At 47.0% G+C, this 13,922-nt stretch overlaps 1 protein-coding gene across 2 annotated transcripts in view; it reads right to left on the bottom strand.

Annotated features, from left to right (window-relative positions):
- Zhx1 (zinc fingers and homeoboxes 1) overlaps positions 1–13,060 on the bottom strand; it is a 47,891-nt gene extending 34,831 nt beyond the window's left edge. The window contains exons 1-2 of one of the 2 annotated variants that reach the window (XM_035449680.1): positions 12,742–13,060; positions 3,772–3,885 (exon numbers count right to left, since the gene is read on the bottom strand). The gene's annotated coding sequence lies outside the window, so the exon portion shown is untranslated. The remainder of the gene's footprint in view (positions 1–3,771; positions 3,886–12,741) is intronic. The other variant, XM_027431652.2, reaches the window with a different exon arrangement.
- Positions 13,061–13,922: the final 862 nt, after the last annotated feature.

Genomic DNA, 13,922 nt, shown 5'->3' with positions numbered 1-13,922 from the left:
ATTAATTTTTATCTAGTATCACCTAAATAAACAAACAATAACTAAATAATAAGTTTCATTTATTTATTAATTTTTATTTAGTTTTTGTTATTTTATATAAATATTATATTTATTATTTTTATTTAGTTTATAATTTTTAATATTTTATTATTTGCAACCAAATAAATAAATAAAAGTGGTATTTTACTTTTTTTCAAGGTTTTATTTATTTTTATGTACATTGGTACTTTGAACACTTGTATGTCAGTATGAAGGTACCAGATTCACTGGAATTGGAGTTACAGATGGTTGTGAGCTGCCATGTGGGTGCTGGGAATTGAACCTGGCTCCTCTGAAAGAGCAGTCACTGCTCTTAACCTCTGAGCCACCTCTCCAGCCCAATAAAACTGTTCTTAAGAATCAAATTCTATGTACTAGGAATCCTTAGGAATCTTCATTCATATAGATTTCCTGAGAATTCTCAGAACTCTATGCTCCACTTAGTTTCCCTTTTTCTTCGAGTCAGAATTCTATTTGGCTAGCTGTAAATATTCACTTTCACATGTTTTACTTTCACATTCAAAGTAAAAATTGCAAATCCAGTGAGGTCACAAAATGCTTAAGATAATATACAAAGAATGGTGGGGTCCAATGAAAACAAAAGGCATGAGGACATGCAGAAATGGACAGTGGCTTCCTACAGTTAAGGTGTCCTCACATTTCAAATATAAACACTCAAATAGTCCAGTTCTTAAAAATATTAACCTAGGAATCTGATAACACAAATGTGCACCAGTGTGGCAGTCTGAATGTAACTGCCCCACAAGTTCACAGGGAGTGGCACTGTTAGGAGGTGTGGCTTTTGTTGGAGGAGTGTGTCACTGTGTGTGTGTGTGGGGGGGGGGTTAAGGTTTCCTATGCTTAAGCTTCACTCAGTGTCACAGTCCTACCTGCTGCCTTCTGATCAGGATATAGTCAGCACCGTGTCTGCCTGCAGGCCGCCATGCTTCCCGCCATGATGATATTGGACTGAACCTCTGAAACTGTCAGCTGCCACCTCAATTAGATGTTTTCTGAAGGGGGATGTCCTTCAGTGTGCTGTGAATAGGTTTCTCTTATTGGTTGATGGATAAAGCTGTTTTGGCCAGTGGACAGGCAGGATGGAGTCAGACAGGCAATCCAAAAAGGGCTAGAGAAAGGTCGTAAGTGGAGTCAAAGAGACGCCATGGAGCTGCCGAGGAAGCAAGAGACCTGGGCATCACCAGTAAGCCAAGACCATGTGGAGATACACAGATTAATAGAAATGGGTTAATAATTAAGAGAGAGCTAGTCAATAAGAAACCTGAGCCATCAGCCAAACAGATTATAAATAATCTAAGCCTCTGTGTGTTTATTTGGGACTGAACGGCTGCAGGACCGGGTGGGACAGAAACTTCCAACTACCTTTTTCTTTGTAAGAGTTGCTGTGGCCATGGTGTCTCTTCACAGCAACAGAAACTCTAAGACACAAACCAACTTTTAAAAATATTACTGGCACTTAGAATCCTTACCTAAAAGATAATCGCAAGAAAATGTCAAAACCAAAAGAAGTCCAGTATTAAAGTGACTCGAGACACAGAAATGATGGACAAAAGAGAAGGCTTCTTTCAGAGGATGCCTTTGCTAACGCTAATGAAGGCCGAGAAGTACGAAGCTCTCACTGCTACCTGTCTTTGTTCAAATCAGAGAAAGGACCCTAATGACACTGAAGACTAGAGCATCCAAGTTGGACAGGTTCCTGCTAGAAAGCTCTGATCCTAGATTCGGGGAAGAACATGTCTCTAGGACAGTGACAGCCCGGTTTGCCACCCACTGTGAGGCAGGAAGGTGTGCCACACTGAGTGGCGTAACCTGGCTCTACCATGAAAAGTGACTTGTTGGTAGTTTGCTAATGTGACCCCCTAAGTGCCTGTCTGCAGCAGACAGTTTGCTCCTAGTGTTTGCAGTAAGGTGTGCTGTGTCTTTCACACAAGAGTGCTGCTCTTAGATCTGAGGTGGGCTATCCTTAAGAAGCTAGAAAATCATTCCTCTGTCCTTTACAGTTCCTGTTTATAAAATAAGGCAACTATTACCTACTTCACTGAGGCTATGTTAATTTTACTTAAAAAATATTTTAAATAACTGTACTAAACTATCTCAAGCACATAGTATGTAACCTAATGTTTCCTGTAAAAGCCAAAATTAGATAAAATATATGAGTGTAAAGTACAATTAAATATTTAAAAATTGGTATGGTTAATATAAATCACCCTAATTTGCATAATTATGATTCACTATTACTAGTGGCCTGTATATTTACAATATATTTTCAAGTATTTATGTCTTGAGGTTATTTTTTAATTATATTTCTTTTTAAAATTTATTTATTTTATATGCAATGGTGTTTTGCCTACATGTATGTCTGTATGAGGGTTAGATCCTCTGGAACTGGAGATACAGACAGTTGTGAGCAGCCATGTGGGTGCTGGGAATCGAACCCAGGTCCCCTGGAAGAGCAGCTGGTGCTCTTAACCGCCTAGCCACATCTCCAGGCCTTAACTACACTTCTTTATGTTCAGTCTGTGAACCTGTGTGACCCAGCAAATGTGTGAATGTCAAAGAACAGCTTGCAGGAGGGGAGTCGGTCCTCTCCTTCTGCACGGTGGGTTCTGGAGACAAACTTAGGTCATCAGACTTGACAAATGACACAGCCATTTCACTGGCCTTAAATTTGGTTTTGTTTTGTGTTTATAATAGTCTCACTATATAACCCTGTCAGGCCTGGAATTTGCTATGTAGAACATGCTTCTCTCCAACTCAAGAGATGCCCCTTAGTTCTGGGATTAGAGGCATGTGCTACCACGCCTGGTTACATTTTTAAACATAGACAAGGGAGTGGCAAATGCTTAGGTCCATTTCCCACACTAAAGGTCTCCATGGTGATGTCCCTTGCCTTTGCACTCCGTTACTAGAGCATCTGGGGAAGTACCTGACACATGGCAGATTTGGGAAAATATTAGTTAAAAAATAAACTATAAATACCCTAAATAAGTTGTGTTATGAGGGACTAGAGAGATGGCCCGGCAGTTAAGAGCACTTGCTGTTCTTGCAGAAGCCTCAGGTTTGCTTCTTAGCTCACAGCTCCACTTCCAGGGAGACCTGACACCCTCTCCTGGCCTGCACAGGACCTGCACCTACACAGTGCACATACAGTACATGCGCGCGCGCGCGCGCGCGCGCGCACACACACACTAATCTCTAAAATATAACATGATTAAATATGTTTTGCCTTTGAAATTAAAGCAGTCAACATTCATAATTGTCAAAGTTTGAAAGGAAAAGTGCTCTTTTTAAGTATTAAGTTTCCGGTTGCTTTTCATTAGAATCTTTGTTTCTTATCCATGTGGATGTGGATGTGTGTCTCAGGGTGACTATATGCTACAGGTGCAGGTTCCACATGGCAGCCAGGAGGTGGCATCTCATTTTCTGGAGCAGGACTTACAAGTGGTTGTAAGCCACTGGATGGCTGCTGGAACTGAACCCAGGTCCTCTAGAAAAACAATAAAGGCTCTTTTTTGGGGTGGGGGGAATTTGACACAGAGTCCCACTGTATAGTCCTGGCGCCCGCACTCCCAGAGTCAAGAAAGAGGCATTAGATCCCCTGGAATCTGGAGTAGAGACAGCTTTTTAAACCTTAGCCTACCAGAGTATTGTGGAGTCTTGAGTGAGTGCGTCTGTATGGGGCTTTACCAGCCCTGAATAATGAACACATACCTGCCATAGCTTCCTCAGCATTCTGGTCATTAGAGCTGAAGGTTACCCCTTCAAATGAGGTACTTGTCTCAGGCCATCCTCACAGATAGTCCCAAAGGAGCCAGCAGTCTTCTCCTACAAAAGAAAAATACTATTATTTTATTATTCTAAATATGACTTAAACTTACTATTACAGTTAGGCCTTGGCTTTTTAAAAATGTTTTAATTCTGAGGGAAGATTTATTTCCTCACAGAAATTTATATATGTGTGTGTGTGTATGTATACACATATATATTTATAAATGCCGAACTCAATACTGATAGAAAACACAGAATTTTAAAGGTGCTTTAGAAATCTACTCATACAGAACAACCCTGTAACTATTATACTATTTTCAATATAATTCCAAAATGTTATTGAAACAAAATAAGCGACAGAAGCAACTGAAGGAAAAGGGGCTTCTTCAGGCTCACAATTTCATAGTGGGGAGTGTCAGCATTCATGGCTGCAAACACATGACAAGACTTGCTCACACATCCAGGAACCCAGAATGGATCAGCTAGGCCCTACCTACTAAAGGTTCACAACCTCTCAGAATAGCACCACCCCAAGTGTTCAAATACATGAGCCTACTGGGACATTTCACATTAAAGTCATAAGAGCTTCTAATTAGAAAGTTGCTACAAAATATCATTTCAGTGTGTTGTGTAATCAAAACAACAGAATTGTTCCTCCTGGTAGCTTATGGCTTTAACCGCAGCACCTGAGCAGTCGGATTTCTATGAGTCCAAGGGCAACTGGATCTACATAACAATTGCCAGGCTATCCAGAGTTACATAGTGAGAGAACCCTGTCATATACAAACAAAAATTTTAATTCATCATTCTCTGAAAATTCAAAGAAATCTCTAAAGCTGTTTGTTGTATTTCCAAGAGTACCTAATCTACTGGGGAGATTTTAATAAAAACGACAGCTGTTTCTTTTGTTAGAATAACAGCAGCACTTTTGAAGGTAAAAATGTTTTTGATGTTCTTAAAGCACAGATACTCTAATACATAGAAAACCAGAAAATCATCTTTTATTTTCTCAAATACCTCCTCTTCTTATTACTGCCAGTGTTAACATACAAGCTTAAAGAGTCTTCTTAAGAAATAATGTAGATATATTAAAACATCCACTTTTCTTCTTTGTTTTGTTTTGTTTTTCCAGGCAGGGTTTCTCTGCATAGCCCTGGCTGTCCTAGGACTCAGAGATCCACCTGCCTCTGCCTCCCAAGTGCTGGGATTAATGGCATGTGCCACCAACGCCCAATAAGACATCCACTTGTAAAACTTCTAAGCTGAGTAAGAGCTTAAGCCAAATAATGTCAGCACTTGCTGCAAGTAAAGGAGCACCTTCCTGGCAGAGCCAGGGAAGCACTGTGTTCTCCCTAAGGTTTAGGACCACAATTCTGTTTTCTAGTCTCTCCATATTCAGCCACTCCTTACCATCCATCTACAGGACGGGAACTAGAAAACAGAAAACAGCTGCTGAAGAGGGAGGTTCTTTACAGAAGTGAATTATTAATACTGTAGGAAATCAGTAACCAATTGCAGTTCATTCTTAAATCACACCGAAAGGGCAAGACGTTTTACTGAACAGGTCTCTGGAGATGAGCTGCCAAGACACGTGAGGGCACCGCATAACAGAGGCTCAACAGATGAGCTGTTTGATTCTTCTGAATGGAAACCGAGTTTGTCTGAAGCTATTCCAGTTCCCATACAGAGATTCCTTGAGGACACTTCTAACTCAGAGATGTTTTTAAATTTAGGGTGAGCGTGTTTCAGAAAAGAAAGAGCTCAACCATGTATATTATATAATAAAAAAGAACAAGCTGTTCTGGCAGTAACTATAAAGCCCTGAAAGCCGGAGCTCTGGAACAAGCTGAATTCAAATCCCAGCACTGACCCCTCACTACCTGCCTGGTTTTCGACAGACAAGCCACTCTGCCTGTGGCCAGTGCCTCAGCCTCCCCATCTATAAGTGGAGCAAATGATAGTGCTTTGATAACTCGGTGGCTATCGGGATCAGAAAATTAATATGTTTAGTTTTTAGACTATTTTCTGGAACTTAGTAAGAACACAATGAATTTTGTTTGGATATATGTTACGGCATTACACTCAAGTTACATAATAAAAGAAGTCTTTATTTAGCCAGGCATTGGTGGCGCACGCCTTCAATTCCAGCACTCGGGAGGCAGAGGCAGGCGGATCTCTGTGAGTTCGAAGCCAGCCTGGTCTCCAAAGCGAGTGCCAGGACCAAAAAAAAAAAAAAAAAAAAAAATAAGTCTTTATTTCAAATTGGATCAGTGCTAAAAAATTATAAAATATGTTTAAAACCTGGGTAACAGTCAATCAGTACACTGTATTTCCCATTTATAATCCCTATATATTAATAAAAGTTGGCTTTACCAGTAGACAACTATGTCGTAACTCAATTCCCTACACAAGTACATACAAATAATCTTACAGTAATGAGGAGAAATAGTTCTTGCTAACCTTTACACTCCCAAATACAGCCCTTGCCCAGTGAATTGGTTCCTGGGGTTTTTTTTGGGTGTGTGTGTTGTTGTTGTTATTGTTTGTTTGTTTGTTTGTTTTTCAAGACAGGGTTTCTCTGTGTAATCCTGGCTGCCCTGGGACTCACTCTGTAGACTAGGCTGGCCTCGAACTCACAGAGATCCGCCTGCCTCTGCCTCCTGAGTGCTGGGATTAAAGGCGTGCGCCACCACCACTTGGCCAGTGGAGTTTTAACGACCTTGTTTTTTAAAATTCTAAATCTAAAAACTGAAAACTCAAACACTATGGAAATAATCTATGCAGGGAAGCAGTCAGCAGGGCACTCACACGGACCTCGCAGAACTCACTGTAATGCTCCAGCTTCTACAGAGTGGAATCAGGAAGACCAGTTTAATGTCCTCCTTGGCTACATATGGAGCTTGAGGCCAGCCTGGGCTACGTGATGCCCTCTCAAAACAAGAGCTATTCAAACTTAGCCACATGTCTGTAATTCCAACACTCAGAAGGCAGGAGGACTGAAAGTTCCAGGCCAGCCTGGGCTACATAGCAAGGCTATGGCTTAAAAACACACAGAAACATTTATTCAGCTGAATTCTTTGAACAAATGTCATTCTGAAATTGCCCATATATATTTTTTTCTAAAAATTTATCATTAGAGTTGTTTAGGACAAAGGTACGTATTGATTGTGTGTGTGTGTGTCTTCATGACTCTTAAATATATTAAAGAATATTGATGAAACGGCCTGAAGAGATAGCTCAGCAGTTTGGAGCACCCACATGGCAGCTCACAACTGTCTGTAACTCCAGTTCCAGTACATCTGACACCTCACACCAATGCACGTAGAATGAAGTTAAATAAAAAAGAATACTGCATATAGAAAATGCCAAGATTAAGTACCTTTTAAGAACAAAACCTGAGCGGGGCGTTGGTGGCACATGCCTTTAGAGGCAGGCGGACCTCTGTGAGTTCGAGGCCAGCCTGGTCTCCAAAGCGAGTGCCAGGACAGGCTCCAAGGCTATACAGAGAAACCCTGTCTCGAAAAACAAACAAACAAACAAAAAAAGTTTAAAAAAAAAAAAAAAGAACAAAACTTGAGCCAGGCATGGTTGTGTACATCTGGAATCCCAGCACTTATTGAGGAGAGTTGAAGACAAGCTTGGTTTACATTGCAATTTTTTTGTTTGTTTTTTTGAGACAGAGTTTCTCTGTGTAACAGTTGTAGTTGTCCTGGAACTCCCTCTGGAGACCAGGCTGGCCTCCAACTCAGAGATCCGCCTGCCTCTGCCTCCTGAGTGCTGGGATTAAATGCATGCGCCACCACACTCAGCTTCTAATTTTTATAAATTTACTTATTTTTTATATTATGTGTATTCATCTTTTGCCATGGGTGTTGGGTCCCCTGGAACTGGAGTTACAGGCAGTTGTGAGCTGCCATGTAGGTTCTGGGAATTGAACCCAGGTCCTTTAGAAGAGCAGTCGGTGCTCTTAACCTCTGAGCCATCTCTGCAGCTCCTACATTGTAATTTTGAAACCCTTTTAAGTTAATACAATGAGACTGCTCAAAAAGCCAAAAAGTAAAAGAAAAAAATTTTAATGAACAAAACCCAGTAAGCACATAAAATTTTTGTATACTTATATAAAATACAGATTTCCAAAATGTAAACTCAAATGTACATTATGATTAGTAATTAAGTCACCAACTTTATTCAGGCAAATCTGGTTTTTATGACTACAGATATATCAGAACAACAAGGATACAATAAATATTATAAAAACAGTGATATTACAAAAACAGTAGCTGTTATTCAAGAACCAGTATCAAAGCTCTAGAAGTAAATACAGTTTAGATTACTTTTAAGATTACATAGGATAATTTTAAAGAACTTTATTTTTGGAAAAAATTAAAAGTAAATACGCTTCCCATGCTGCAACAGTAATAGTGATTTTAGTGTACAGTAGCGCTGGGGAGACGGCTGAGCTGGTAGTGCTCCCTGCACAAGCATGAGCACCTGCCTTCCACCCCAGCACCTCCGTACACCACAGCCCCGCACTGGAGGGCAACAAGGGGCCCCTGGGGTTTGCTGGACAGCCACCCTAGCAATTCAGCAGGCTGCAGGTTCAATGACAAACTCTGTCTCAACAAACAAGGGAGAGTGACTGGGAAAGGCTTCCAGTGTTGACCCGTGTACTACACATGCATGCACACACACACCTGCATACACACACTGTACCTGCACACACCTGCACCTGCACACATGTGCACACAATCTGCACCTGCACACATGTGCACATACATTCATCTGTACACACACATTCATCTGCACACACGTGCACACACACATTCATCTGCACACACACATTCATCTGCACACATGTGCACACACACATTCATCTGCAAACACACATTCATCTGCACACATGTGCACATACATTCATCTGTACACACACATTCATCTGCACACACGTGCACACACACACATTCATCTGCACACACACATTCATCTGCACACACGTGCACACACACATTCATCTGCACACATGTGCACACACATTCATCTGCACAAACACATTCATCTGCACACACATGCACACACACATTCATCTGCACACATGTGCACACACATTCATCTGCACACACACATTCATCTGCACACACGTGCACACATTCATCTGCACACACGTGCACACATTCATCTGCACACATGTGCACACACACATTCATCTGCACACATGTGCACACACATTCATCTGCACACAAACATTCATCTGCACACATGTGCACACACACATTCATCTGCACACACACACATTCATCTGCAAACACACATTCATCTGCACACATGTGCACACACATTCATCTGCACAAACACATTCATCTGCACACACGTGGACACACACATTCATCTGCACACACGTGAACACACATTCATCTGCACACATGTGCACACACATTCATCGGCACACACGTGCACACACATTCATCTGCACACACACACACACACATTCATCTGCCCACACGTGCACACACACATTCATCTGCACACACGTGCACACACATGCTTACACACACAGAGACAAATATGGGTAACATTGGCTATTATCCTAAACAATACAACAATGCAAGCCCCCACCCCGAATAACTGCATTGACTACAATGCTTAACTAAAACTAGCTTAGTACTGAACTTTCAACACATTTACAATTCAAATAAGCAGGGCCTTTTGAACCCAAATTCATAATGGTAAGGCATAAATAAAAAGGCTATTTCTGCAACTATATTTGTGATCTGTTGTTGTTTATTTGTTTTTCAAGACAGCGTTTCTGTGTGTAACAGTCCTGGCTGTACTAGAACTCACTTTGTAGACCAAACTGGCCTCGAGCTCACTGAGATGCTCCTGCCTCTGCCTCCCAAGTGCTGGGATTAAAGGCGTGAGCTGCCACCATTCCCACCACCGGCTGATTTAATTATTTTAAAAGCATTTTCATTTAAGTATTAAACCATAACTTACAGAAAACTAAGTCTCAACTATTACGTCTTTTGTTCAATGTAAAATAATACAATGTGGGGACTAAGCACATTTTTCACTAAAAGCAAAGTGAAAAAGGAGGCTTGGGCTGCAGCACCAGCTCAGCGCTCTAGGAGCACTGGCTACTTCCCGAAGGGTCCCTGGGCCCTACACGGTGGTTCACATCTGTCTGTAACCCATTCCAGCAGACCCCACACTCTGTTCTGGCCTCCAAGGGCACTGCACACCATGGTGCACTGCACAAGCAGGCAGAACACCCAAAGGCAAGGACAGTAATTTTTAAAGCATGCATGACAATAAAAAGAAAACACTTCATCACGTCAGCTTTCCATCTGAATGTGGAGTAAACAAAACAGAAAACTTCAGAACAAGCTCCACACCTGCGCGATGAACTATTTTAGTAAAAAGCCAAGCTCTGCTGCTTTTCAGCACAGAGAAGACTGGTGAAAGGTGGGACCAGGGTGGCGTCCTGCACGTCCTACCGTCCAGCCCAGTGTAAAGCAAGCTTGGCGGTGAGGGAGCGAAACCACCGATGAGCATCTTCCGCGCAGACACATTTGTGTTTTCGGCCTTAGCATATTTTCAAACCATCTGGCATCTGCGCCTCTCTGCTTTGCCAGACTAATCTGTTCAGAACTGGGTAGAACACCAGAGCCGTGTGCATTGTGGGGAAACCAAGGAACAGCACATACTTAGACAAGTGTTCCAAGTTATACAGCTAGTTATACTTGACCTGTATCCTCAAAACATTTCCAACGAAAACAGTAAGCTCTGTTAAGAATACAAGCACAGCTCGGGACATCTGTATGAATTATAACTGTCTAAGTTACCCAAGTCACTAGCGTGGTTTTTTTCCCCCCTCATTTTAATCTAAGCAGTCAAATATCAAAGGTAACTGTACAAAAAAATCACTGATAAATGAAATACTGTAACACATACACACACACACACACACACACACACACACACACACACACCACGTCTTTTTCCTTATATGCCCTGTTACCAAACTTGTGTTATTGGCAGCACTTAACCTTTCCTCACTAAATCTGGAGTCAGAATCGCTTCTTTAGAAACTGAAATAATCTATGTGCCAATAGCTCTATTGGAACAAACTTTCAGTTTAGTTTAAAATACTGACTTTTTCAGGGCATTAGTTACTACTGCACACAAATCACAGCTTTCTTTCAGACAGAGACAGAGATACAGTGACCAACACCTCAAACAAAAAGGTGCACTTATATCACTCTGCAACACACACACACACACACACACACACACACACACACACACAAACACACAAACACACACACACACACACACACACCCCTCACTCCTCCTGGGGGTAGAGGGAGGGGTTCTTATGGATTTTCAATTGCTATCCTGTTAACCTCTGAGAGCACTGCTTCTGCCAGTTACACAGACTCCCACCTAGTCATGTCACAAATTCTCAGCCAGCCTTTCTTACAAGTTTCTCCTATACAGTGTCCCTTCACGGTGTGGTTTGGGTTTTGTCTCTTAAACAAGGGCTGGCGGCAGAAAAGTGCCTTGGCATTCTACTCTAGCCATTCAGTTTCCCCAGGGGCTTGGTCCCCCTGCACTAAGGACAGCAAACAGAGTCCCTTTCGTCGGTCGTGCTCGTTCCTTGCTGGTCCCCTTGGACAAAGAATCCCAAGTCCCTTCTCTTGCAACTTCGGTGTCAGGGCTGGGCTTTCCTGCCTGTCAGACCCCAATTCTTTCATTCCCTCTTTGTAGCCATTCACCCGAGTCAAGGAATCAGCAGGTCGTTCCCTTTGAGCCCCAGGCATAGAGACTCCCCTGGGCCAGCACGCTCTCTCCCCAGCCATGGCTCCACAGAGAGACAGTGTGTCCCCCTCTTCCATTAACTTCTCCCCGACACCCAGGCATGGAGACTCCCCTGGGCCAGCACGCTCTCTCCCCAGCCATGGCTCCACAGAAGGCAGTGTGTCCCCCTCTCTTTTATTAACTTCTCCCTGACACCCAGGCATGGAGACTCCCCTGGGCCAGCACGCTCTCTCCCCAGCCATGGCTCCACAGAGAGACAGTGTGTCCCCCTCTTCCATTAACTTCTCCCTGACACCCAGGCATGGAGACCCCCCTGGGCCAGCACGCTCTCTCCCCAGCCATGGCTCCACGGAGAGACAGTGTGTCCCCCCCTCTTTTATTAACTTCTCCCCGACACCCAGGCATGGAGACTCCCCTGGGCCAGCACGCTGTCTCCTCAGCAGTGTGTCCCCCCTCTTTTATTAACTTCTCCCTGACACCCAGGCATGGAGACTCCCCAGGGCCAGCACGCTCTCTCCCCAGCCATGGCTCCACAGAAGACAGTGTGTCCCCCCCTCTTCCATTAACTTCTCCCTGACAACCCTGGTCTTCCTCACTCAGGGGTGCAACTCCGCGTCCCCCCTGCCGGCCGAGGCTCCCCGGGGCTCCAGCCCACGCGGAGACCCTCGCGGACTCTTCTGCGTCCCCGCCAGGTGGCCCCACGCCCGGGGCGGCCAGCGCTCGCCGCCTCCCTCAGGTCCCCAGGCGCAGTCAGGGGGGTCCTCCCCGGGCACGGGCTGCCACCGTCCCTCAGCGCCCCAACTCACTCAGCGCTCTCCCGCGCCCCGCGCTCGCCCTGCCATCCCCGACAGCTCCCGGGAGGCGCGAGTGCGCGGGGCAGGCCCGCCGGGTGCCTCCGGGTCCCACGCGGCTCGCACGGACGCCGTGGGCTGGGTCCCGGGGGAGCGGAGGGGAGGGGATGGAGGGGAGGGGAGGGGAGGGGAGGGGGAGGGGTGAGGTGCGGGGGGACGTCTGCCCCGGGGCTGTCCCCTCCGCCACGAGCTCCGGGGAGCTCGGCTCGCGCCGCTCGCCCGCCGCTCGCCCGCTCGCCGCAGCTACCTGCAGGGGCCGCCGCGCCTCAGCGCCTCGCCGCCGCCGCCACCGCCGCCGCCGCCGCCGCCATCTTGCATTTGAGAGCGACTGCACTTTTCAGGGAGTCAACTCTGACCCGTGAACCCTAACCCCGGAACCACTCGGACGGCCCTCACGCGGGGGGCCCACGGAGCCCCGCGGCCCGGCAGCAGCGACACGCGGAGCCAGGGTGCGAGGGGACGCCCTCGTCCCCCCACCCCCCACCCCCGAGCCTTCCGGGGCCGCGAGGAGGAGCCAGGCGAGGCGGGGCGAGCCGGCGCCCCACGCGAGGACTCCTCCGCTCCGCCGCGCCGCGCTCCGCTCCGCTCCGCCGGGACGAGACCCAGGCCGCTCCCCCCCAGGGTCCCCGCGCTGCGGGAGGCGCGCGCCGCCCCGCCCGCCCCGCCCCTGTCAGCGGAGCCCCGCCCCCTGTCAGGAGGAGCCACGCCTCTGTCCGCCCAAGCCCGCCCCGTCAGGGAAGCCCCGCCTTCCGGCGGCGCGAGGCCCCGCCCCTCTCAGGCCCATTGCTCCGCCCACCGCCGCCGCGGCGCGGAGCCGGCTCCCGCCTCCCACCGCGACCTCTAGTCACGTTCTTCTTCCACGGAGGCCCCGCCCTCCCTGGACCCTGACTCCGAGGCCCCGCCCCCTCTCTGGACCGTGACTCCGAGGCCCCGCTCCCACCGCCACGCCACGCCCACATCACCGTCCCTTCCTTCTCAGCCCCGCCTCCCGCCTCCCACCGCGACCTCTAGTCACTTTCTTCTTCCACGGAGGCCCCGCCCTCCCTGGACCCTGACTCCGAGGTCCCGCCCCCCAGCCACGCCACGCCCACCTCCCGTCCTCCCCTCTCAGCCCCGCCTCCGGCGGCCTCTAGTCACTTTCTTCTTCCACGGAGGCCCCGCCTCCCTGGACCCCGGGACTCGAAGGCCCCGCCCCCCTCCCTGGACCGTGACTCCAAGGTCCCGCCCCCACATCCACGCCACGCCCACCTCCCGTCCCTCCCCTCTCAGCCCCGCCTCCGGCGGCCCTCCCGGCTCCAGCCACGCCCCCTCCGGCTGTCAACAGTCCCGCGCGCCTGCCAGCGGCGGCTCCGCCCCTCCCGGCCCGAGCCGGCCCGAGCCGAGCCGAGCCCAGCCGAGCCCAGCCGGGCAGCGGCCGCCGCGGCTCCA

This window comes from Cricetulus griseus, chromosome 10 (assembly GCF_003668045.3).
Source record: "Cricetulus griseus strain 17A/GY chromosome 10, alternate assembly CriGri-PICRH-1.0, whole genome shotgun sequence".
NCBI classification, from domain to species: domain Eukaryota; kingdom Metazoa; phylum Chordata; class Mammalia; order Rodentia; family Cricetidae; genus Cricetulus; species Cricetulus griseus.
Note: the sequence above shows the minus strand (reverse complement) of the source record. Positions and strands in the feature narration are given on the sequence as shown.